At 47.1% G+C, this 23,500-nt stretch overlaps 1 long non-coding RNA gene across 2 annotated transcripts; it reads right to left on the reverse strand.

Annotated features, from left to right (window-relative positions):
• Nucleotides 1–1,457: 1,457 nt before the first annotated feature.
• Nucleotides 1,458–22,968, reverse strand: LOC127025008 (uncharacterized). 2 transcript variants are annotated; one of them, XR_007767614.1, is made up of 3 exons: nucleotides 22,842–22,968; nucleotides 22,334–22,392; nucleotides 1,458–2,226 (listed from the first exon to the last, which is right to left on the reverse strand). It is a non-coding gene; the product is annotated as an uncharacterized LOC127025008 (long non-coding RNA). The 2 variants fall into 2 exon arrangements; XR_007767615.1 differs by lacking the exon at nucleotides 1,458–2,226 and adding an exon at nucleotides 8,809–8,961.
• Between the last annotated feature and the right edge of the window lie 532 nt (nucleotides 22,969–23,500).

Below are 23,500 nucleotides of genomic sequence, written 5' to 3' on the forward strand. Positions count from 1 at the left end.
TACACACACAGAGAAAACAAAAGGTGATTTACCTAGTCAAGTAAGGATTATATTTTGCAGAGAAGTTCCCATTGCACGTATATCTCAGATTGTCGCCAGTGTGGAATTTCAACCTCATCTTTTCATTACGAGAAATACGTTTATAGAGCCATCTGGCCTCCTGACAGCCCACCTCTAGGTCGCAGAAAAGGGCTGAGTTCACTTCCTCAGAATCTACCTGTCCTGTGTCTCTGCATGGCAAGGTTTTCTCCCAGTCAAAACCCATCTATAGGAAAACTGAAATCAAGAAACTGATTCTTCTAGTTTATTGTCTCTGCATTTGGAAAGAAAGATCCTTTGTTTCTTCCAAGAGCAGCTGTGATTATTAGAGATCTGTCTGTGTTAATTTTAATGGTCTTCTTACACGGGCTCTGGTGTGACCAGCTTATTGATGAACGGTCTGATAGCAAATCGATGTGAGGCTGCTCTGTCAGAGCGCTGAGATTAATGAGCGGGCATCGCAGGCAGGGCGCCTGCACTGCTTCATTCCTGCAGATTCTCCATCGAATCCTTTCACCAACCTGAGACCTAGAGAGCCATGCTGGTTTGCCCATGAGCCTGAACCTTTGCAAAATGCCAAGAGAGTGAAAGTCTTTGTCTGCAAGCACTTGCTGATACGCTACAAGCCAACATGAGTCTTACAGACAGGTAGTGGTCATGGTGTGACTCGTGGTGCTGTCTGTAAAAACGCATGGGGACAGTCCCCTTTGCCAGGTAACTTCCCTGAACTGGTTTCAAACCACCTCTGTGTGGCTGAGCTGGAGATGGGTAACATCTTCTCGGACCCAAATTTTTGCCCCAGGAATCTGGGTCAGCGTGGAGCACGGATGGGTGAGGAGAGAGCAAGGCGGCTGCGGCAAACTGCTCCAGTTCATCTATGCTTTTACTACAAGTTCAGGATGCGACCAGAGCCCTGTATTTACTAATTCACTTGACTGGCAGGCATGTGTTAGCGGGAGAATCGCTGTTTCAATAACCTGTCTGGCTCCGTCATGCAGAATCTCGAAATGGAAACAATTGTGCCTGTCACATCACCTGTGATAACCTCCAGCGGGAAGCGTGTCCTCTCTGCTGGGCAGATAAAGCCATTGTTCACGTGTAATATACTGGGCCAGTCAAACCAGCTTGAGGATTGTCTCTTGCTTTGCTAATTAATTTTATCACCCTTGTCATCTTCTACTCAAACCTAGGCAATCCTAAACCTTGTAGAATTGATTTCAGGGCAAAGGAGGGATATATGCTTCTTACAAGCCAACTCCAGTTACAAATCTGAAGCACTCGCTCTCTGCTTACTTACATCAGCGTGTGCTAAAGTAGGACACAGCACTTGGACGATTTCTATTTTGGTATCTTACAATGTATTTTTACAATGTTTTTTTCCCTCCCCCTCCCCGCTTTTTTTCTTTTATTGGAGACAAACAACAGCTGTGTTATTGGCACAGTGCTGAGAAAGGGAAGCTAGAGGTTAGCAATGGCATAAAGATAAGCAGTTCTGGTGTAAATCAGATCCTTCACAATGCTGAGATTAGAAATTGTCACTTGCCTACAAATAAATGATGATTTCTTGCCCTCCCCGTATGTGCAAGGCACTTTAATTTTCCATTCAAATGGTTTCTGAACACTTCACTTTGGAGTGGAAAAGGCAAGGACCAAGTCTCCATTCATACTGTGGAAGGACTGAACCCGATTCTGTTCTCAGTACACGCACACCATACAGAAAAACCCCACTGTGATGCCATCACAAAAGCAAGGAGCAGATTTAAGCGGCGAATCTGGCCCACTGGCTCTATGTTGGCGACCAAATGTCTCCAGGTGGGTGCTGAGCCGAGCCTAGGGATGGGAAACGCAGCAGGACAGGGAAACTTGTATCGTCGCCACGGAACACACACCTCCTTGCTGCAGAGAGCTCTGCACAGGCTGCCAGCTCCACCCGAGAGGCCAAGCAAATATTTGGTCAAATAAACCAGGCTTAACCCAGGCACAGCTCCAGGACACGCGGCAGCTGGGATTAGGCCACACTGCTTCAGAGTCGCATCTTTGGTCCATACGGTATTCCAACCCTCTGGGAGAGGCTGGGCAGGACGTTTAATCTCCGTGCCCAGAGGTTTTTCACGGGGAGAGCTCAGCACACAGTGATCACATGCTTGGCTTCTCGGAAAGCTGAAGGATGATCAATAGTTGATTAATCTAGTGAAGAAATTAATGTATTAAAAGCAGTGACTGATGTCAAATACATTCTCTCTTGCTCATCGATTTCCTTATTTTTAACCTGCATGTGCCAAAGTTATGAAGCCCAATTCCAGTGTGCAGCTAGTACATTCATCTATTTAATTTCATATGGATATAATTTACTAAGCAATGTATTTGATTGAGTAAACGTGGTGCCATTGATTTTGTGGCTGAATTATCTGATTTGATTGGCACCGTGTCCCATTTAATAGAGAAAGCAACCAATCCAATAAGTAATGTTAGTAATTGGGTAGTTGTTTTCTAAAGAAAGATTACTTGAGTTTAAAGAACTAATGTTTCTCGGTTGCAGTGTAAACCGGATAAATTTCTACAATAGATGAACATGATAACATTTATCCGATGTAATAACAAACTGCTGGGCTCTCTAATGCAGCATCAAGGGTTCTCAGGCAGCATTCACAAAGCAGCTTATATGCAGTTTATACACTAATACAAAGCTCAGGCATCGGGTCCATTAATTAATTAACCCTCAAAAGACATTGAGAAATGCCATATACACTGATGAATTCACAAAGGCGCAGCGAAGACAGCTGTCCTGCCAGCCCCACGAGCTGTCACCCTGCTCCGCAGCCCTGCTGAGCGCTCCCGCTCCCTGCACAGCCCTGGGCTCCAGCCCCACTCCCGGCAGAGCTGCACCGCAGCGCGTCGTGCTCCTCTGCACCCCCAAACCGCTGACTCCAGCCCCTGCGAGGGACAAGACAACGGGCTAGGTGGCAGCTGACGGTCTGACTCGGCATGGCCACTCCGGCTCTTGTGTGCCGTCCCCGGTGCTTCCGCAGCGCGGCTGGCCGGAGGACCGGGCGGATGATTGCCACAAGCGCTCTGGGGTCGGACAGGCGCTGACGGGTCTTCTGGGCATTTGGCTCCAGGACGGGAGATGAGTTTGCTCCATTTACGTGTGTTCTAACAAACATGACTGTTAATGTTCTGGAGTACACAGCAATAAGACTAACCACGGGCTTAGAGCAGCCATCTCTGGCTGCAAATCAATAGTGTTCAGGTAAGGGAGCAGGAGCAGCCTTCACACCAATGTGACTCTACACAATTAAGGACCTATTCCTTTCTGATAATACCTTTCCAAGCCTGAATGTGAGGCAAGTAATTTTATTCAAGGTGATGTTCAATACTGCTAAGAGGAAGGATATTTAATTAAATGCTATACTCGACAAATTTGATACCAACAATCATCTGTCAAGTTCATGTAAAACTGATAGTAATAAAAGCGGAACAACTCATATACTGATTTTATTCTTGCCTATGCTGTATTATTTTGCAACAAACCAGCATACATCGTTTGAATTCCATGCTTACATATTACAAAATACAATCTAGTCATAATGCTGATGTGACAGCCAAAAGGAGCTCAGATATTAGCAGAAGAAAGTGATTTTTTTATTATACTATTTTATCACTGGATGGAAATTTCAGGACTTAAATTTACCATCACATCCACATCTGAACCTGAATATCTGGGAGGTCATTTACGCCACTGCACAATAAAAGGAAGTCAGACAAGGTAATGCACAATGGAAATCAAAGCAGAACGTCCATTTGCAACTATGCCATACATAACACTATCAGCTGCGCTATCTAAATTACGAGAGGATGCGACTCTCTGATGATGAATGCAGAACATAATGAGCAGGGAAGGACAGACCCCGAGGGAGGGGGAACGTGACACTTGTAGAGGTGTTTATCAAAAAAGAGATATGCTTCTGTATCTTAAAATGTTATTTTTATCAAAATTTATTGCAGATACTGATAAGCAAGACCTGTTTATTTACTTCATGGCAATTACAGGGTTGCTCAGAACTGTCTATTCAGACAGATTTTCCTCACAGAAAAGGCTTTTCACTGAACATTTCAGGGTTTTACTTCTAAAAATTCAGAACTTCAAAAACATTTTTAAATGTAGAAATATTCAGCTTTTTCTGTTCCGGGAGGCCTAAGCTGCAGCTTTCAAATTACTAACTTCATAAGAAAGGAAAGCTGTTTCAGGCTCCACACCAACAAAGGATATTTCGTTTCCTTCAGAGCGCTGCAGGGAAGGAAACCCTGGGGGTCCCAGGGCGGCGGGGGACAGGGTGCTGGCCCTGGGCTCCCCGGGCAGGGCAGGAGCCCCTCGCCCCCAGGGGGGACCCACCGCCCCAGGGACGCTGGGTGGGCACCGGCCCCAGCTCCTCCTGCTGCCACCGGCACACGGCCGATGATGCTTTGTTTGAGAGCGCTGTTGCCAGCCCTGATGCGCTGGCATCTTCATCTGGCATGCTGGATTTACCAAGCAAATACAGTTCTTCCCATATAAAGTGGGGGGGGGGAGAAGAAAAAAAGAGAATAGCTTTGTGTTAGGTCGTCTCAGCTTTTCAGAGGAGGTATTCAGCATCCAGACTCTCCTGCCTCTCCTAAGCTGGCTTTGTGTGAGAACTGGAATGGAAAATGGCAAAGATACCAGTTTTATCTACCCTTAATTAAATGCTGAAGTTCTCATGTGTAGTGGTGGGGACTGTGTTGTGGTGCACCGTGAAACACAAACCAGACGAATGGTGGTAATTATAAGTCAAGGGATTTTGCTAATACCAGACTTCCAGTCATTTTTCCCTCAGTAATTAGAGCACAGCAAATAAATCAGTATGCAGTTGATTTAAATAAACTGCCACTAGAAGAATTATTTGCTGATGACTCTCCTCGCAAATCACATATCTACTGTTGCCACGTATCAGAGAAATTATTTTTGTTTCTTCAAATTAAATGTGTTTCATACAGATGGCAGGTTCCCATTCCTGCTTGCTCTCGGACAGGAACAGGAGCATTGTTAGAGTGATGTGTAAGACGTAAGTTGCTTGGCGTTCTGGTGCTCAAATCAAAACGCGCTGCTGAGAATAATAAACGCACGTATGTGAGTGAAATTCAGATTGGAGGCATCTGTTTGAAAACAAGAAGACGTCGTTGTCTAAGTGACTGGCAGAGATAGATGGCTCCATAATAAAACCCCAGCAAGTGAAGTCTCTGTCTTATTTCTGGCCAGGAGGACCAGACACTCTTCAGGGGCCTGTCACACACATCAGCTGTCCCAGTCCAGAGTTTATGGAATCTGCATAAGCCTATCCTCCCCATGAACCAAATAATGTAGATTGGTGCAATTTATAGAGCTAGGAAAGCTGGAGAGATCTTAAGACACAGAATCTGGAAGTATAAATTTCACTAACCAGGATACCCGCCATATGGTTGCAAGAGATGCAGTAGATCTGAGATATCCTGATGTCGTCTCCCTCGGAGTTTGACCTCCCTGAACATCGGAGGGAAGCAGGGCCAAGTTATCCAAGCAGCCGGTGAAAAGACAGCGTGTCTTTACTGCCGTTAGGCATGCTTTGACCATTTTGCGGACAAATCTTCAGCTCCTTATTAAAGCGGCAATTTTCCCAAGCACTGTGCGTATGCTGAGGCTATAAAAGCACCAACAATGTGTATCAGAAGCAGGATCTTTGTTTACCAGATGTCAGCTAATAATAAGAGGTATTATACCAGCACTGAGACCCATTGTGAAAGCCATGTACAAGCTTACGAGCTAAGCTAGCTGATTTACTGACTGCTTCATACCCGCATTGCATGAGCTGGTTTGAATGTAATCTACTAAAAACACCCCGATGGGACCCATAAACTTTATATAAGGAGCCTTAACTCAAACAGTAAGAGACTCCGAGGACTCATGGAGAATGGCTCAAATGCTGCGGCGGGTGGATTTTTTTATGCATTTTGTTTTTTCTTTTGTAGTCACAAGGGCTGTTTTCTGTTTATTTTGCAAAACAAAAGCAGTCCCCCCCCAAACCGTCCCCAAGTCTCCTCTGCCACAAACACAGGCAAGGCAGGAATGTTGTGCCAGCACATTGTAATCCATCCAGACTTGGATGGGCTGCACACTGCACGGGAAAACAGCTGGGCGACCTTTCCAGGTATTTGTCCTCAGCGGGGATTTGTAAAAAGAATGGTCAACATTATTTGATGGAATATTTGCCCTCTTGCTACAGTGGGAAAGTTTAGCAGGAATGTAAAAGTGTAATTCCACTGTGGAAAAAATGCTTGATGCTGGGATGAAAGCCTTTCCTTTGGAAAAGCAGGGCTGCACTTGCTGTGCACTGGTGTGGCTGAGAGCAGAATTAGACCCTGTATGACTGCAGAAGCAGCGGGGATGGTTTCCTCAGCTGCTGCATGGTGCTGGTACCACCGGAGGGACAGGGAAGGGATGCTGTGGTGCACAGGGCTAAGGGCGACCGAGGGGACGCGACTTGCCGGGGGCCGTGCTGGCCAGTGCTGTGGCAGGGAGCAGACGCTCTCTCTGGGCTACGTTTCCAGCCAGCTAGTGCTTTTCATGTGGACGCTGTTTGCCGTTGGCTGCCAGGCAGATGGCAACTTGTATTATAGGTTATCGAGCTGAGCAGTGGGAGTCAAAACAAAATTATCGCTTTACTCCTCCACGCTAATGAGAAGTGCGTCACCCAGTTGTTTCGGCACAGGAGGAGTTTGTTTTATGCTTGCTTTGGATCTGGTCACTGTTGCAAGAAAAAAAAATAAATCAGAAAACCTGGGCCAGTGGTCTCTACTGGTCTGGTAAATTCCTTCCACCCGCATCTCCCGCTCCTTGCCTATTCCCGTCTGTAGGGGGGCTTGATAATAATTAGAAAATTATCAAGTTTGTGTCAATGTCATGGTCAAGGACCCCTCACCCCGCTCCCCAGCCACGAGCACAGGAGGGACGGGGCTCACAACGCACCTCCTCTCCATCGCTTCGTTTTGAGGTCAGTGCACATCAGATCTGCCTCCGTGTCCCCCAGTTTCAAAGAACAGTTCTTCTACAGAAACAGAGCTGCTGGCCTCACCTTTCTTCCGTGTTTTTCTCGTGAAAACAATAATAAGGTATTGATCTACCTTGTTGAGACAATGAAGTCCCTTTAATTAGTTCATTGGTCCTGAGCTCATCAAGACTTGGATTAATGAATCCTGGTTAATCACAGGAGTAGAGGATTTCAAAAGGCTTAGAGGATGTGCATGGAACTGAGGGCTGGAGGTGGCGGGGGGCCAGGGCCAGGGATGTATGCTAGGTTTGGTTGAAGATGATGATTTTCTCCATGGAGTGAAAACTCATGCTTGATGAATCGGGCCTCAAAGGTCTGCATTAGGGAGAAGGAAACTTCACAGTGTAAATTTGAAGAGCTGAAAGGGTCTTCTACTGAGGAGGTACACTCTATGATGCAGCAGTGTATTCCCAAGGCTGCTGGCAAGTTTGGTCCAGGAAGGAGGTTTTTTTTGTTTTAAATCAGTGTTTAAAAGTAAATATGAAAATAGGATGACTATAAAATTACATAAAATTACAATGTAATTAATTTTTTTTTTAAAGGGACAGTAAGCACATAACTTTCAGAGAACCAGCAGAAATTTTTCATTACAAAATACGTAAGACCTGCACTGAAACATCAGTACAACTTCTGAGCAATAGCACAGGTCAAATCAGAGCAATGGCTGCAACACCGCATGGGCTGCAATGTCCCTGTCCAGAAGGGTCGGGGCTCTTTCTGCCACCTGCCCGTAGCTCCTTTCCTGTTCCACCATGACACTGCCATTCCAACTCCATTCCTTTCGGCTTGGTAGCATGTGGCTGCAAGGCTTGTCCTGCCACTGCTGTACTGCACTCTAAAAATTAATTTCAAACCGCGTGCTGCATTTTCTGTTCACAGCTCAATCTGATCACTGGGGAGCAGAAGCAAGTAAATTGCAGGTAGCGTCACAGTGGTAAAAGTTTAATGGTGACTTCATGCTCTCCTGCCTTGACCTCAGGTTTAAAGGAGAGCCGTAATCCAGCAGGTGTAGGCTAATCAAAGGGTGATGGGGAGAATTTTGATCAAAGATGCTCCTCTGAGCGTGAACCAGAAGGAGCATCTTCCCTTCTGTTTCAGCACAGATAACTCAGTGGAGAGCCCAGCTCCTTTCCGGGGGGCAGATCCCTGCTGGAAGGGCGCAGAGCACGGTGCTGCTGCATGGAGACCCGGGCTCCCGTCCATCTCCTCATCCCGACGCAGCGGCCGTGCCGCACAGCCCAGGGCCCGGTGCCCCCGGCTCAGCTGGGCTGTGCCACCAGCACCGCAGATCACAACTTACCGCGCTCCCTGCACTAACCGGGATGCTCAATTCAACAACACAACAGCACAAACCTACGGCCCTTCTGATCCCATTTTCACTCCCGTTTCTTCCCAGAGGAACAAATCTCTATTAAAAAGTTTCATTTCAATGTCCACAAACCACGGAGAGAAACTGGAAATGCATTATCTCCCTGAACCTGATACAAATAAGGATTTGGCTGGTTGGTGCCACTTTGAGATAATTGTTTCAAAGGATCTGAATGTAGAAAATACTTTAAAACAACTTTAGAATCAATAGCTATTTTAATTTGCAACTTGCAGCTCACTTTGACAAATAACCCAAAAAAGGAGGATAAATAATACAGCTTCAATTATATTTCTGTACAATATTTATCTTATTTTGTGTTGTGTGCTGCTGAGCTAATTAAATTTTCTGCTGCCAGCCCATGCTTGTTCCCCTTGCGCTTGTAATGCATAACTTTATGAAGAGGGACTAAATCTTCCTGTGTGAATGGCACTTCATCCCTGAACGTGAATGTTTCTGGAAAACAAAATAAAATAAAACAAAACAACAACAATAGTCTTCGTAAAACTAAGAATAAAAGCCACACAGCTGAGCTATTTTTCAGTAGGGACAAACGACACGCAACGGAGGGAAAGCAGGTAGCAGCTGGAAAGCATCCAAAAACCCGCAGAGGCTTCTGGCTTCCCAGCTGGGAACCAGGACCCGATACCCTTCGCCTGAACACGGCGCTCCTTTGAATCTCCAAGCCAGAGGGGATGGTGGAAGATCGCTCCCTGCTACCTCCGCTGCCTCCCTGCAGGACACAGAGCCCTGCTGGGTCACACTGAGCTATACGGTGTGGCATAGGCAGAAAAGGCGGTTCCTGGCCCCTACAAGATAAAAATTTAAATTGATTTTGGAGCCTGGGGATGGAAATTTCAAATTATATTTATCTAAAGATGAAGACAGAAGCTCATTGGGACATTCCAGTATGCCCAACGAGGTTAAGCGACGCTAGGTGCCCACTCACGTAGGAAGCGCTCGCCCTGTGCTGGCACAAGAAAAGCAATGCCCTTTTTAGCTGGCGTTACTGCGTCTGCCTCAGTGCGGGTGGCTGGCGCGGCTCCCGGGTGGGATTTTCTCCCCTGGCAGGCACTGCAGCTCCCTCTGAAACGCAGCAAGGGACACGTGCGGCGGTAATCCACGTAATAACCTCTGTGCTGGAGCAGGACGCAGTAAGTGGACAGACTCTAAAACTTTTACTATGATGCTCACTTACTGACATTTCTGTAACTTTTGTATTATGTAATTCATTCTCATGAGTTGCTGTTGGAGCTATTTCTGCTCCTATCCCAATGCCTTTTAATTTCTTTTTCTCTAAATTGCTGCCTCTGGAGGTGGAAAACAAGCCGTGAGCACTCGTTTCATGTATCAAGGTAAAATGTCAGTCACCTTCTGCCTGTGGGCACCTGCGCTGGTGCCAGTCATCTTAAACTATACCCAGTGCAACCAGGAAGGCTGCTGGGAAAAAATAAAGAAATAGAGAGGAGGCCATTCAGCTAAAGGTTGGGAATTGTTTGCAGCACACTGACAGATGTTTATGGTTCATAAGTACATTCCCAAAAGGACAATGTTAGTAGCTTGCAAAAACGGAAGGGAGGAAAGATGGAAGAATTGATTTAACATCTGTGTTTTTCTTGAAAACGTTTCCTCTTAGGAATATCAGGGAAGCTGACATTTTCACAAGGCAGGAGAAGCGGGATTCACGGCTAATTGTGGTCCTGATGGTGAAACAAAGCAGGGGATCCAAAGGAAAGCTTTGCAGGCTGTGGCATCTCCTTCATAGCTCCTCCACCACCTGGAATACTTACAGTGAGAAAAATATGGGCCCACTACAACTTTGGCCCCTTGGCTTGTTTCACACGTTGCTTGAAAAGTGATGGCTTTACAGCCTGTCCTTTGTCTCAGCCCTACACACAACCTGGAGAGACCACCACTGCTTCAGAAATGCCATGTCGGGAGAGAAATCCGCCATCAAATCCTGACTCTTCCCTCTGCCTCTCTCCTCTCTGGTCTGCTGACAGCCAGCCCTGCTGGTTTGCAGACTCTCCCATGCAAACAGTTTGGGTTACAAGTGTTTGATTATTTTTAAATTTTCCACTAAACTGGCACTGCTCTGGTGCAAATGTCACGTAACAGGCAATTGCAGGAGCTGTGCAAGCAGAAAGCGACACAGCACCTAAACCTTCCATTCTAGAGCAGAAACCGCAGCTGACAGTTGCACTGTTAACAACTGTTGCTGTGGGCTCCCTTGGCAGCGAGGCATTAGCATCCTCGCTAGCATACCGCCTTCAGCTGCACTTCCAGCTTTGATTCTCACAGCTGCTCCGTACAAATGTGGTCGGTGCTGCAGAAGCAGTGCTCACCACCACCGCCCCGCACTCAGTGCTGATCGGACTGGTTTATTAGACAAAGGCTGGGTATTTTTGCCACTGATAATATCAGCTCTTATGTGATGGATGAGCCTGCAAGCTATTCCCGTGTCTCCATTATTCATCTCTACTGTATACTGTCACAGAGCACAAGGTGCTCAGTTCGCTGTGCCAGCAGGTTATGTTTTCAGGAGCAGGGAGCTGTACGTAGGGCATGTATCGAGTACGCACAAGATACCTTTGCTCACTTAGCTGGTGCTTGGTGCTCTCTCCTCTTGCAAACTCTTCTCCTTTGTCCGATAGATCAGGCTGGTGCTCCTCGTGGAGCCCCCCCGTGCCTCTGGCCAGAGGTGATGCTCCAGCTTTGGTACTCACTAAGGCCCTATAACTACAACGGCTTCTAAGGTAGACTGCTAAAGTTTTGGGGGCTCTCCAGCTCTGGACCTGCACAAAAAAACAGCAACTGCAAGGTCACTAGCACATCTTCTCAATCAGGCCACAGAGGTGCAAAGCTGCACACTCCAAAACTGGGTTTCAATGAAGAACAGGGTGCAAAAGAAAAGCGTACAGATCTCTGGTACATAGCAATGCCAGAAATTTCCGATTAGCCGAGAGCAGAATCAGCTGAAGATGTGGAGTTTTTCTTTAATTTTATTTTCAAAGTAATAAACTCTGTAATTAACCATAGCTTAATAAGTCATCAATCTTGTGCAAAAAAAGGAATAATGAACTAATTAACTAGGATGCATTCTCCCAGTGTAGACAATCAATGCCTTATCTTAACGTAGGGGTATCTCTGGAGGGGAAGGAGGGAGGATTGGAAACAATTAAAGAAACTAAATATTGAGAGAGAGAATGCTGGTTTGTTTTTCCCCAAAAAAGGAAATGGATGAAGAGACAAACTCCAATGTTTGAAACCCAGTACGCTTACTTCCCCTGTTTTACTTCTTAGAGAAAATACAGACTAGGAACTATCCTTAGTATCCTCTCAGTAACTGGTTTATATTTAACTAAGACAACAAGAACCACAAGGCTAGCAAACCCCCTTTTAATCACCCTCCTTCCCCTCCCCCCAAGTTTAAAGAAATGTAAATCTGCCATTACAGAGTCAGTGCCTTGAAAAAGAGTGAGTTTGCATTTGTATGAGACTTCAGAATGTGTTCTTCTAATCTTTGTCTCACACATATTTATTCCAGTGATTCCCTTGCTTCCTCTTGTCAGCCTGAAGTTAATTCAAGTCATTTTATGCTCTAAAAGCAAGTCTGTTCTTGTATGTTTAAAATACAGTTTGAGCCTCTCCCAGTTCAATAGAGTCACTTGGGTTGTAAGCAACTGCTCAAGCAATTGCTGCTTCTTCCCTCAAGAATATTACATTCTCTGTTACTCACAACAAAGATATCAAGTGTTAATATTGTTGCTGTGGTGACTGACAGCTGCTGCAAATATGGCTGATATAAAGTTAAATTACTGCACTTCGGCAGCAGTGCAAAGCTTTGAATGTAGCTGGGGCGATCTGTTACATCCTCCTGGGGAAAGCGGGAGTTGAGAGGCATCCACCAATTTCATCACAAATGCTCAAAAAAGCCTTACATACACCTCATCTCCAAGTGAGGCTATTAAAAGGGACTGGCTTTTTATCTCATCTTCTGTGCTAAGAAGCTCAAAGTCACAAGGCAGAGAAGAAAGGGCCTCCTCCATCCCTCCTGTGGGGACTGCACGGCAGACAATGACCAAAGAGGAGGGGAAGATCTCTCTTAGCAACAGCTGGTCCATGAAGGAACGAAAAGACTCCCACATTTTGCCCTGGTGTCCACAATACAGCTCCACAGTGAGCTTACAGACGTGTTCAGTCCGGCTAGCACATCAGCTTCCTCCTGGAGAGGGAGCTGAGCTGCAGGCTCTTCAGGGAGTGCACACATCTGAGGGCACACCCGAAGCCAGTGTCTGTATCAGGATGCCTCTGGAGAAGAGACCTGTGTTTATTCCCTTCTATTCCATGGTAACATTTTCTTCTTGCTTCTAATCTGCAGGTATGAGATGGGCTCAACACATGGTGTGACACAGCAAATACAGGACATGCACTACAATGGAAATCAGACCAGCTCTGCGAGATGAGTTTCCATGAGTATCATCGCTTCTAGGAGCCTGGGCAGGTTGCTGAAGCTATCACATTGAAGTCCTGTTCCTTTAGCAAATCACCCAGTGAGGCTCACTCAATCAGCTGGAGGAAGGAGTTCTGTGTAAATGCACGTGCCAACGGGTGGGCATAATCTTGGCTGAGCAACGGTCTCTCACCTTATCTCTAAAGGGCTCAAAAGCTACGTCAAGGAATGAAACGGTGGTGGAGCTAGTGGAAGAATTAAACCAAACAGATGGAAGTGTGGGAGTGGAGTTTGGGCTAAGAAAGGCCAATTTTAAACCATATTTTTAATTAAATTGGGGAAGTTTTTAACTGATAAAAACATCTTTAGTTGGATTTAATGGCATTTAGCTGCTTTAATTGGGATGTCTATATTTGGAGTTTGCAGACAGAAACAGATAATAAGGCAACAAAAACAGATCACAGGGGCTTAAAATCCTGGCATTTGCATAACCCAATTGTTCACATTATGAAATGGAAACCCTGTTATCAGCTTGCATAAAACAGCTTGTTTTGGTAGATTGCAAATACTGTGTTTAATTAACCAAGCTTCAGGGACAGTGAATCTTATTGTTACAAGATACAACTCTGTGGAAATAAAGGCATTTTCATTTAAATAAAACAAAAGGGGATGTTTATCAGGATGTTACTTAATTGTCAGCATTGCTAAAGAGTTTTGTTTCTGCTATAATTTATGAACTGGAATTGATCAATGAAGCAGGGAACCAGGCGCCTTTGTCCGGTACAATTAAAGCTCTGTCATCTTAAATCCAGGCATTAATGATGCCAACAGCTAAGAGGAAAGGAGAAAAAAAATCTGCAAGTGCATTGGAAATCCTGGGTTATGAATGAAATCCAGTTTTACCCAATCAGCTCTCTCAAAGCATCTCTGTCTTGGTAATATCTACCTCTGGCACTTCCAGAAAGTCCATCACAACATCACTAAGGTCCTAGCATGTTCCCTACCAAAGAGCAGAGGAGGATAAAGCTGGACAAGTATGAGCGTATATGCCACTGACACATTCTTGGGCACCCCCTCCCTCAGCATTCAAGCAGGAGACCTTTATCTGAAAAGCCAGGAATTGTCCACAGATTAAGATGGAAAGTAAGTGAGCTGCTGGGGAGGAAATGATTAGGTTTTCCTTGCAGAAAACACTGCTGGGAATGGAAAACATTCTTGTTTTGAGTTTGAGACACAATAAAAACTAAACTTTTCTGTATCTAGATGTATTTTTGCTAACATTTCCAGTATGTCAGGAGACATTTTTCACTGGGGGGGGGGGAGATAAACAAGCATCCCCAGAAATGTTGTTTGCCATTTTGCAGCCTCCCTGGGAGCCTGCCCCGGCAACGGTGCCAGAGGCCACAGCTGGAAGCAGCTGTGCCGCGCGGGCATGGCAGGAGCGGCCTCCATCCTGGGAGCATGCCGAGCTTCGAGAAACGCAAAAGGGAGGCAAAAAGGATGCTGTGCACAGAGGACAGGCCCTGTCCACATTACCACTAATGCAAAGTACAATCACAGGATGTTTCTCTGAAATATGTAATTGTATTTGAAAGGACACAAAAGCTGCAGTTGCTGAGCTGCTTCCAGGAACAAAATGTATTCCATGGCCTGAAACAAAGTCTTATTTATATGCTGTGTTTTTCTGTGATTGCTTAAATATGCTTATCACATTGGTCTTCTCGCAGTGCCGCACCACTGAATTCCTTCTGTTCAGACATGACAACGTGCAACGTAAGGTTTCTGACCACAGTGAAACCCCTTACCAAAATACCCAGAGGCAGCAAGGGAGAGTCTGCATGGGAGTTCAGCAAGAGGCAGAAGCTGCTGGTGAACCCAGTAAAGCATATTATCAAAGAAATGTGCTGGAGTAATCGGAGAGGAGAGCAGATGCTGCTGGCAATAAAAGCCTATGTGAAATCCAGCTGAGAAGCCTACTGTGAGACCTACAGGGGCAAATTTCCCTGTGGTAGGACAAAAGAGACCCAGTGAGTGAATAGCGGAAAAATCTATTGCAAGGTGCCCATTATCAAGCAGCAGTGAAGCTGCAAAAAATACAGAATTGAATTTGAGGAGGGAAGCAGGCACCCTGTGGACACAATTACAGAGACATTTCAGAAATTGCTGGGTGTGTAACTGCAGGAACCGCAGATGGCAGAGGTCTGAGGATGAAAGGGCAGAAGCGGTCTCCCCACATGTGCCAAGGAAACACCCAGCTGCCTGCCTCTGCCCCTGCCCGCCGGGGCCAGCTCCCTCACACGCTGCCCAGTCCCATCAGCACATGCACGGCCCCTCCTGCATTTGCCGGGCTCCACACCCTGGCTGCTCTGCCCGCTCCCTACCCCGACTCTGCTGGCAAAGGCTGCTCCCTGCCTCCCAGCAGCAGACGGAGGACGCTGCTCCCTGCTGCCCTGGGCCTCGCAGCTGTTCTTCTCTCCCTGCACAGCCTCTCCTTTGCCTGTGCCGCTTGGGTCACCTCTGGTCCTCAGTCATGCAGGTGGAATTGCTCCTTTGCTCCCACAGCCCGTGTCACAGCCCTCACCCCGTGCCGTAAACGCTTTGCAGGTGAAGGTGAGGGATGGTACAAACTCTGCAAAGCCCAATGCCCCTTGCATGTCCTGGGTGTGGACTTTCGAAGGGGCTGATCTTTCACTGTAGGCACCAGGCTCTGTTCTCTCAGCTGGGTTAGCTCATTCCAGGCTAAGCCTCACACAAAAAGCTGGGCTTTCCCCCCGCTGCACACATGCGGCACCTTGCACATGGTGCCTGGATCAGCTGGGCCCAGGATCACAACCCACATGGCCCCCAGCTTCTTGATACAAGCAGGCTGCAATCTGGGGCTGTGCCCCAAGTGATGGAGCAGCCCAGCAGCAGGGCATGCTGAGGGCTACCCCAGCAGGAGCCCACCATCACCTCGGGAACCTGCTCCCAGTCCAGCTGCGGTCCTGGAACCTCACAGGGAAACTTCCCAGCAGCCAGGCTGCTCTTGGAAAAGGTGAACCTGGTGCTTGAAAGGCACCAAATCCTTTAATCCCTGCAGCCACTTTAACCCTTGGCCTCCTGAGCCTCGCTGAAGGATCTGAAAGCTTGCTGAAATCCCAAAGTATCACAAGGATCATTGTACATCCTTAAATAAACCTCCTTTCTTCAGCTCTCTCCCTTTGTGAGGATTTATGCTCTGCGAGAGGCACAGCTGCTTCTAAGGGAATGGCTTGAGGTTCAAAAATTCCCTCCTGGTTTTTACTTCTTGCCTCTCGAGGGTTAACAATCCTCCGGAGAGTGCAGAGCAGCCTGTCTATCCACTTTGGTAATTGAAATCAATTTCTCTGCCTTATCTTTAGGAAACCTATATAGTCAAGACACTAATCTGCTGGCTCTGGAATCTTTTAAATGAAAACCTATTTAAAAAAAGAAAAAGGTCCTTTCCCTGCCTGCTGATGCTCCTTCGCCCAGCTTCCAAGGGAGGAGACAAACTCCAGGCCCTAGACTTTTTTTGGGAGCAAGCACCCACTGCTGGTCAGCCCTTGGGCCTCCTGGGCAGGGAGTACGGGTGAGCTCCATTCCCCTCTCCCCTGATCCCAGCACTTCTGACTTCCCCAGGCAAGGCAGGGGCTCTGCCTTGACAGGTTCTGCTGTGCCCAGCACAATGATGGGAAGGGAAACTTGCTGCCTACTCATGGACCAGGGGAGCTCATGCACTGGCTAAGGGGACACCCAGTGAGGAGGATGGATGCCAAAGACACCCAGATCAAGAGGGGAGCTGGGAGAGGAGCTTTCGGCCAGGCATCTCCTCGCTGCAGCTCCTTGGCTGCTCCTGCAGGTACTCCCAGCCTCTGTTCCTCTGACTCCAGTAGATGGGTCACAAAACCAGGATGCCAGTTGTGCACGCTCATACAGGCACAGCCACGGTCAGGGATGAAGGAGCTAAACCCCCCACCAGCCTGCTCTGAGGAGTGGATGAGTGCCTCCCTTTGCAAACCTTTCCTCTCAAATCTTCAGTTACCTAAAATGAGGCCTGCAGAGAAAAAGCAGACCCAAACCATGTTCTCTCCTAATCCTGGTCATTAGGAGTCCAGCCAAGCCAATAGATTTCTAATTTACAGTCAACCAGGCTTGAAATCCCTGTAGTTTTGATTGTAATTCACAGATCAAGTAATCAATAGGGAATCATAGAATGGTTTGAGTTGGAAGGGACCTTAAAAATCATCTAGTTCCGACCCCCCTGCCATGGGCAGGGACACCTTCCACTAGACCAGGTTGCTCAAAGCCCCGTCCAACCTGGCCTTGAACACTTCCAGGGATGGGGCATCCACAGCCTCTCTGGGCAACCTGTGCCAGTGCCTCACCACCCTCACAGTGAAGAGCTTCTTCCTTACATCTAATCTAAATCTGCCCCCTTCCAGTTTAAAGCCATTACCCCTTGTCCTGTCACTATATGCCCTTGTAAAAACTCCCTCTCCGGCTTTTTGTAGGCTCCCTTTAGGTACTGGAAGGCTGCTATAAGGTCTCCCCGGAGCCTTTTCTTCTCCAGGCTGAACAATCCCAACTCTCTCAGCCTGTCTCCATAGGAGACAGGCTCCAGCCCTCTGATCATCTTCCTGGCCTCCTTTGGACTCACTCGAGCAGGTCCATGTCCTCCTTATGTTGGGGGCCCCAGAGCTGAACACAGTACTGCAGGTGGGGTCTCACAAGAGCGGAGTAGAGGGGGAGAATCCCCTCCCTCAACCTGCTGGCCACACTTCTTGTGATGCAGCCCAGGATAGGGTTGGCTTTCTGGGCTGCACACACACATTGCTGGGTCATGTTGAGCTTCTCATCAACCAACACGCTCAAGTCCTTCTCAGCAGGGCTGCTCTCAGCCCGCTCATCGCCCAGCCTGTGTTTGTGTTTGGGATTGCCCCGACCCATGTGCAGGACCTTGCACTTGGCCTTGTTGAACTTCATGAGGTTCGCACGGGCCCACCTCTCAAGCCTGTCCAGGTCCCTCTGGATGGCATCCCTTCCCTCCAGCATGTCGACCGCACCACACAGCTCGGTGTCATCGGCAAACTTGCTGAGGGTGCACTCAATCCCACTGTCCGTGTCACCAACAAAGATGTTAAACAGCACCGGTCCCAATACCGACCCCTGAGGAACACCACTCATTAGTGGTCTCCAGCTGGACATCGAGCTGTTGATCACAACTCTGAGTGCAACCATGCAGCTAATTCCTTATCCACTGAGTGCTCCCATCCGTCAAGTCCACGTCTCTCCAATTTAGAGACAAGGATGTTCTGCGGGACAGTGTCAAATGCTTAAATCATACCACCCTGACCCTAAAAAAAATGGAAGTAAAAACCCACGAGCACACCTCTGGTTCCCTGGGCAGCAGGCAGGAGGGCAGGGCGAGCAGGGCAGCACCAGCGCTCTGCAGCAGTGCATGCACCATGCAAGGCTGCCAACTCAGGTCTGCTTGGAGCAGGATGTTATATATTTTCAGTGGGTGCCTATGGTGGGAAGGAGAAGCCACAGAACAGGGAATGAAAAAGCAAGCACAGAAACTGGTGGCCAGGAGATCTGAAGTTGGGACTCCCTCATGAAGCAGAGATTGAAAGGACCTGAGTCATTACTGACCCAACAATAATACATCATCCTTCCCAGATGTCTATCCTACTGCTGTCTGCAGAAGGAACCATCACAGTTCTCTAGCGAGACATGTGCATTTACCAAAAGTTAACAATTTGTAGTTTCCTTCAAACTAAGTGCACTTCTTGAGCAAGACAATATAATTGAGGCACATTAATATCATGAGATAAGCATCACTGACCACATTTATGACAATATAAAAGGAATTCACAGAGAAAAAGAACTTATACCCTATAAATCAAAACATTTTGGTGCATAAAATTTGGGAACACAAGTCTATGAATTGTAATAGAGCATGACGAAGTCTCATCAACAGAAGTAAATATTAAACCCCCAATGACAAACAGATACCAAGCATCCTATCTGAATGTTTTTTCAACACATCAAATTTAAAGCAGTTCCCTGATTCTTATTCTCTTAATCGAGGTAATTTGCTTTAAGTGTTCCTTGCAGCTGAGAAATTACAATTGCCCCTTTAATATTCTGATAATACAAACAGCATTTTTTTTTCATCTGATGCTAATCATTGTGTGCTCCTCTGAGGAGGAACCTTCTTTGACTGAAAAAAGCTTGATAAGAGACTAACATGCACATCAGAAAATGAAATGTATGACAGTGATTTGACTGGGTAAGGGTAGAGGAGGGAGTGGCCATTTCACTGGCCTGGCTTCCCCATTCAGTTATTCATTACGTTAAATTGCCATTATATTCCTTTCAGCTCCCCAAGAAGTCAATATAACATAATGAAGTTATCACAAGATGAAGCTTGCTGAGCTAATTTGGTGATGGTAATATAAAGCAGTTCTGGGTAAAGGTTGGGAAGACAGCTTTGTTTGCAGAAGTGAACATGAGGATAGTTGGGGTTATTCAAGAGAGGTAGTAGTTTCTTCCACCATCCTTGCCCTTTCAGACAAGATTTTTTTATCCTTTGATTGCTAAAAATGTCAAAAAAGTTTCAATACTCAATGCCCCAGCAACAGGAATCTGAAAGGTTAAGGTAAATATAGGCTGCTCTTGCCTCTGACTCAATGCTGTTGAGCAGAAAAGCTTGCTTCATTTCTCCAGTAGCACAGCACTTCAATAAAGTTTCTTAGGAAAGCCTGATACACACATGTTCTTTTTCTCAGCAGAAGTAATACCAAAGGAATAAGAATGCTGTGCTCATCATCAAATAACCCTTCTGGAGTACATCTCAGCTTATTTTCCTCAAACACTGTTGACAAATGATGCATGAGAGGGTACCAGGAAGGAAGCAGATACAGTGCCTGTCATGTAGCAATTGCTCAGTACTTACAGTCTACAATAATTTGGAAATCCATCTGCACACATCTCACTAACTATATTTGACACTGGGAACACCTGTAGTTTTTGATGGCAAACGCCATTTGGAATACAGGGCATATTTTCTGGCTTCATGATAAGCTGCAACCGCAAGCGTATTTCAGCTGCAGATCTCCCTCCTGCTCACCAGGACACTGCTGCACTTGGGGCCAGCCACAGCCCTCCAAATAAGACAACATGGTTCCTTGTTCCATACAGCTGAGGCTACCACTTCCAAAGCTGCCATTTGTAGCCACGCAATTTTGGCAGCCATTTATCAACACACTTTAGGACCAAGAAGTAGCTTGGAGCTGCATTAATCAATTAATTTATTCTGCTCCTTGTAGGAATATGCATCCTGTCAACCAGTTCTTCGGGTTACAGTTGTTCCTCCATTAATCTTAAGCGTATCTAACTGAGCACAGGCTCACTGTTGGAGGGAACAATGGAGAACATTGCAGGGAACATTGCATACCACATGCAGGAAAGCCCCACAGCTATTAGTCACTTTGCATTAATGTGCACTGCATTAATTGCTCATTAAAGGAGTGGCTACAAAATACAGAGGGAGTAGCACTGGCTGCTAATGTTGGAGACTGACAGAAAGAAGGTACTAGAGGAAACCAAACATACTTCACTGCAGCTTGGGTAGCGAGTGGCTTCAGGGCTGTGCCATCATGGGCTGTTTTCACGCTACCCGCTGCTGAGGAGCAGAGCAGCGAGGCTGCTCCAGCAGGCACAGCAGTGGGTCCCCGGGGGACGCCAGGCACACAGCTGGCAGCAGTGGGGATCCTGCAGAGGCCAGGGAGGATGAGCAGTTGAGTGAGGAGTGATTTAGGACAAAAATTTCCCGACTGGAAATTCAGACCACAAGTCTTTCTAGCTGAGGATCCCCACTCCACACAGCCTGTGGTATTTAGATTAGTACTGAGATCTACATACAAGCACCACTGGTGTCATTTTTTCATCCCATTGCCCACTGTTTACCAACTCATGGAGGGAGGATGGGGGGTTTTATTTTAGTTTTTGCTACAAGAATTAACAGAATGAAGGTCAAGGGGCAAGGTGGGCTGATCTGTAAATATCTGGCATTTTTACTCCTGTCTCAAAGCACCATGCTAAACCCCTCTGAATGCAAACCTGACTCGAAATGAATCACTGAGTACTTCACCATGCAGGTAATTGAAAGAGGACACTATGGGATCCAGATACAAAGAGAACAGTTGTTCTTGCAGCATTTCTACCCTTTCTCCTTCCCCCTCAAATTTCAATAGGCCATGTCTAATTATTGACTGGCACATATTCCCCCTCACACTGGCTTATTATCAGACCACAGCGCGTGTGTCAGTCCACAGAATTAGCAGCTATAATTGGACCCTTTTAACAAGGTACACAACACATTTTAAATTAAATTGCATTCCATAAATCAGGTTAACCTTTTCAACATTGCTCTAAGAAAATTAATTACTCATATCAAAGCACATGACCTTTTCACAGTGCTTGGGATTAGCTTCCACATTTCTTTTATTTTCCCCTCTTTCTGCTCCTCCCTCCCCCAGCCCAGCCTTCTTTCTTCATTTAAAAACATCAGAGCCCAAACAGCATCAAGGCTGAACACACTGCTTCAGCTCTCACTCACAGCTTCAACCAAGTGCAACTTAATTGCTGCTCTCTTCTCCAGTTCTCCTCTTCTCAGCAAGCTGCCCCTCTTGCCCCCCTTCCCCAGCAGGTGAAGCCAGGGCTGCCCAGGCACCAACACTCAACTTCATCATCCAACTCTTGACTTTGATGTTTGCTTGAAACACCTGGGAGCCTTGTGACTACATGAGGAGCTCCATCACCAGCAACTGGCAATGTTTCTACTTTTCTAGCCCTTAGAATCATCAATAAAGTGTGGCTGAGTGCCCTAAAAGCTCAGAAAGAAAAAAAGGAAAACGCTTTAAAATCTGCCAGAACTTTCTACAACAGTTCTGCAGGGTTCATGGAAATAAATGCCTGCAGCACAGTCCCAGTACCAGGTTGGGAACATCAGGAGAAAAGGACTCCTATTGAAGCCAGCATCAAAGCAAGCAGGGCAACCTTAAACAAAATCAGGTGGGGAAAACCCAAAGAGATACAATCTCATCTCTCCTCACCTGATCCTACTTGTAGCTACCACATAATTTGGGTTTATGAGCTTTCTTATGCCTTCTATGGCAAGTTCAAAAACTGGATTAGCAATATCTACAAATAACAAGTCTGAGGTCCAATTGAGAGAATTAGAGCAGAAAAGGCTTTGTTGCTCCTTTCCACAGGAGCAGAATAAGCTGGGGTGAGCTCGCAGTGTCTGCAGCAGTTTCCCATCACTGATACCACCACAGGCAGCTGGGTGCCCCATTAACCCACTGGTACCTGGCCTCCTTTGTCACAGCTGTCCCGGGAGTGCAGGAGGGCTGTGTCAGCTCCAAGACCTTTAGTAAGAGAGAGAAACAAAACAAATGATCACTTTGCAGCATGAGCAAGCATTAGGATCTCTTCCCAGAGTCCCTTCTGAAGCAAACTCAAGTTTTTATTACACTTCCCAGTGTTGTATCACATTTGCAATTTGCTATTAAATCAGGCTACTTTGCAGACATTTTTCTGCAGGAAATCCTTCAACAGAGGGAAAAAAATTGGGACTGGAAGCATTCCTTAGACAGCAATGCTTATGCTGATACAAGACATTAACAGTTTCCAAAAGTCAACAATTCACAGAAAAAGTTTTGTTTGGTGGCTACGCCCACTGTTTTTCATTGTTAAAATAGGCTCGACAACACCATTTTCCCTCTTCTGTAGCTCTTCTCCAAGCCCACGTGGCTTCAGTTAAGCAGAAGCAAGACCGAGAATTTTAAATACACACAAAAGGACTTAAAAGCCTAACCACGGCACGAGCAGGTCTCCACTCCCCGTAGCACCGCGAGGAAATTTTTCTAGTGCCTTCTCTTTTGGGCTTCCGATTGCTCGTTCCGAGACACTTGCTACAGCAGCCTGACAGCCCCTTGCACAAACGGGGGGCTCATGAAGCGCCCCCCCCCCCCCATACTCAGACCCCACCCGGAGCGGGACCGCTTGTGCTCACACCGTGCTGCCTCCTGCTGCCGGGCGCGGGCGCGCAGGCGGGCAGCGCGCGGGCATTTATAGGGCAGCGGCAGCAGGGCCCGGCCCCCCCGGAGGCAATAAATGGCGTCCTGCCCCCCCACCCCGCGGCTGTGCAGGATGGGCTGCGGGGGCGGCTGCTCTGCTGCTGCAGGCGGGAGGAAGGCGCGGGATGGCGGAGGCTGCTCTCTGCACCCAGAGGAGCACTGTGGGCCTGAGGCACCTTTCCTGGGCAGGCAGCGCCTGCTTGGAGGTGCTTGCAAGATGGACAGAGCCGAGCAGAATGGGTAAGCTGCCCTGAGGGTGCTGCTGCTCTCAGTTAGCTGTTACCTGGGCCCCTCTGCCTGCAGCTGGAGCTCATCTCTACCCAGCCACCCCCTCGGTCCTGCACTGCAGGATGCTGGTCTCCAGCTCTGCCTCCACCATGGCCTCACCCAGCCACCC

The sequence above is a fragment of the Gymnogyps californianus genome, chromosome 22 (assembly GCF_018139145.2).
Source record: "Gymnogyps californianus isolate 813 chromosome 22, ASM1813914v2, whole genome shotgun sequence".
NCBI lineage: Eukaryota > Metazoa > Chordata > Aves > Accipitriformes > Cathartidae > Gymnogyps > Gymnogyps californianus.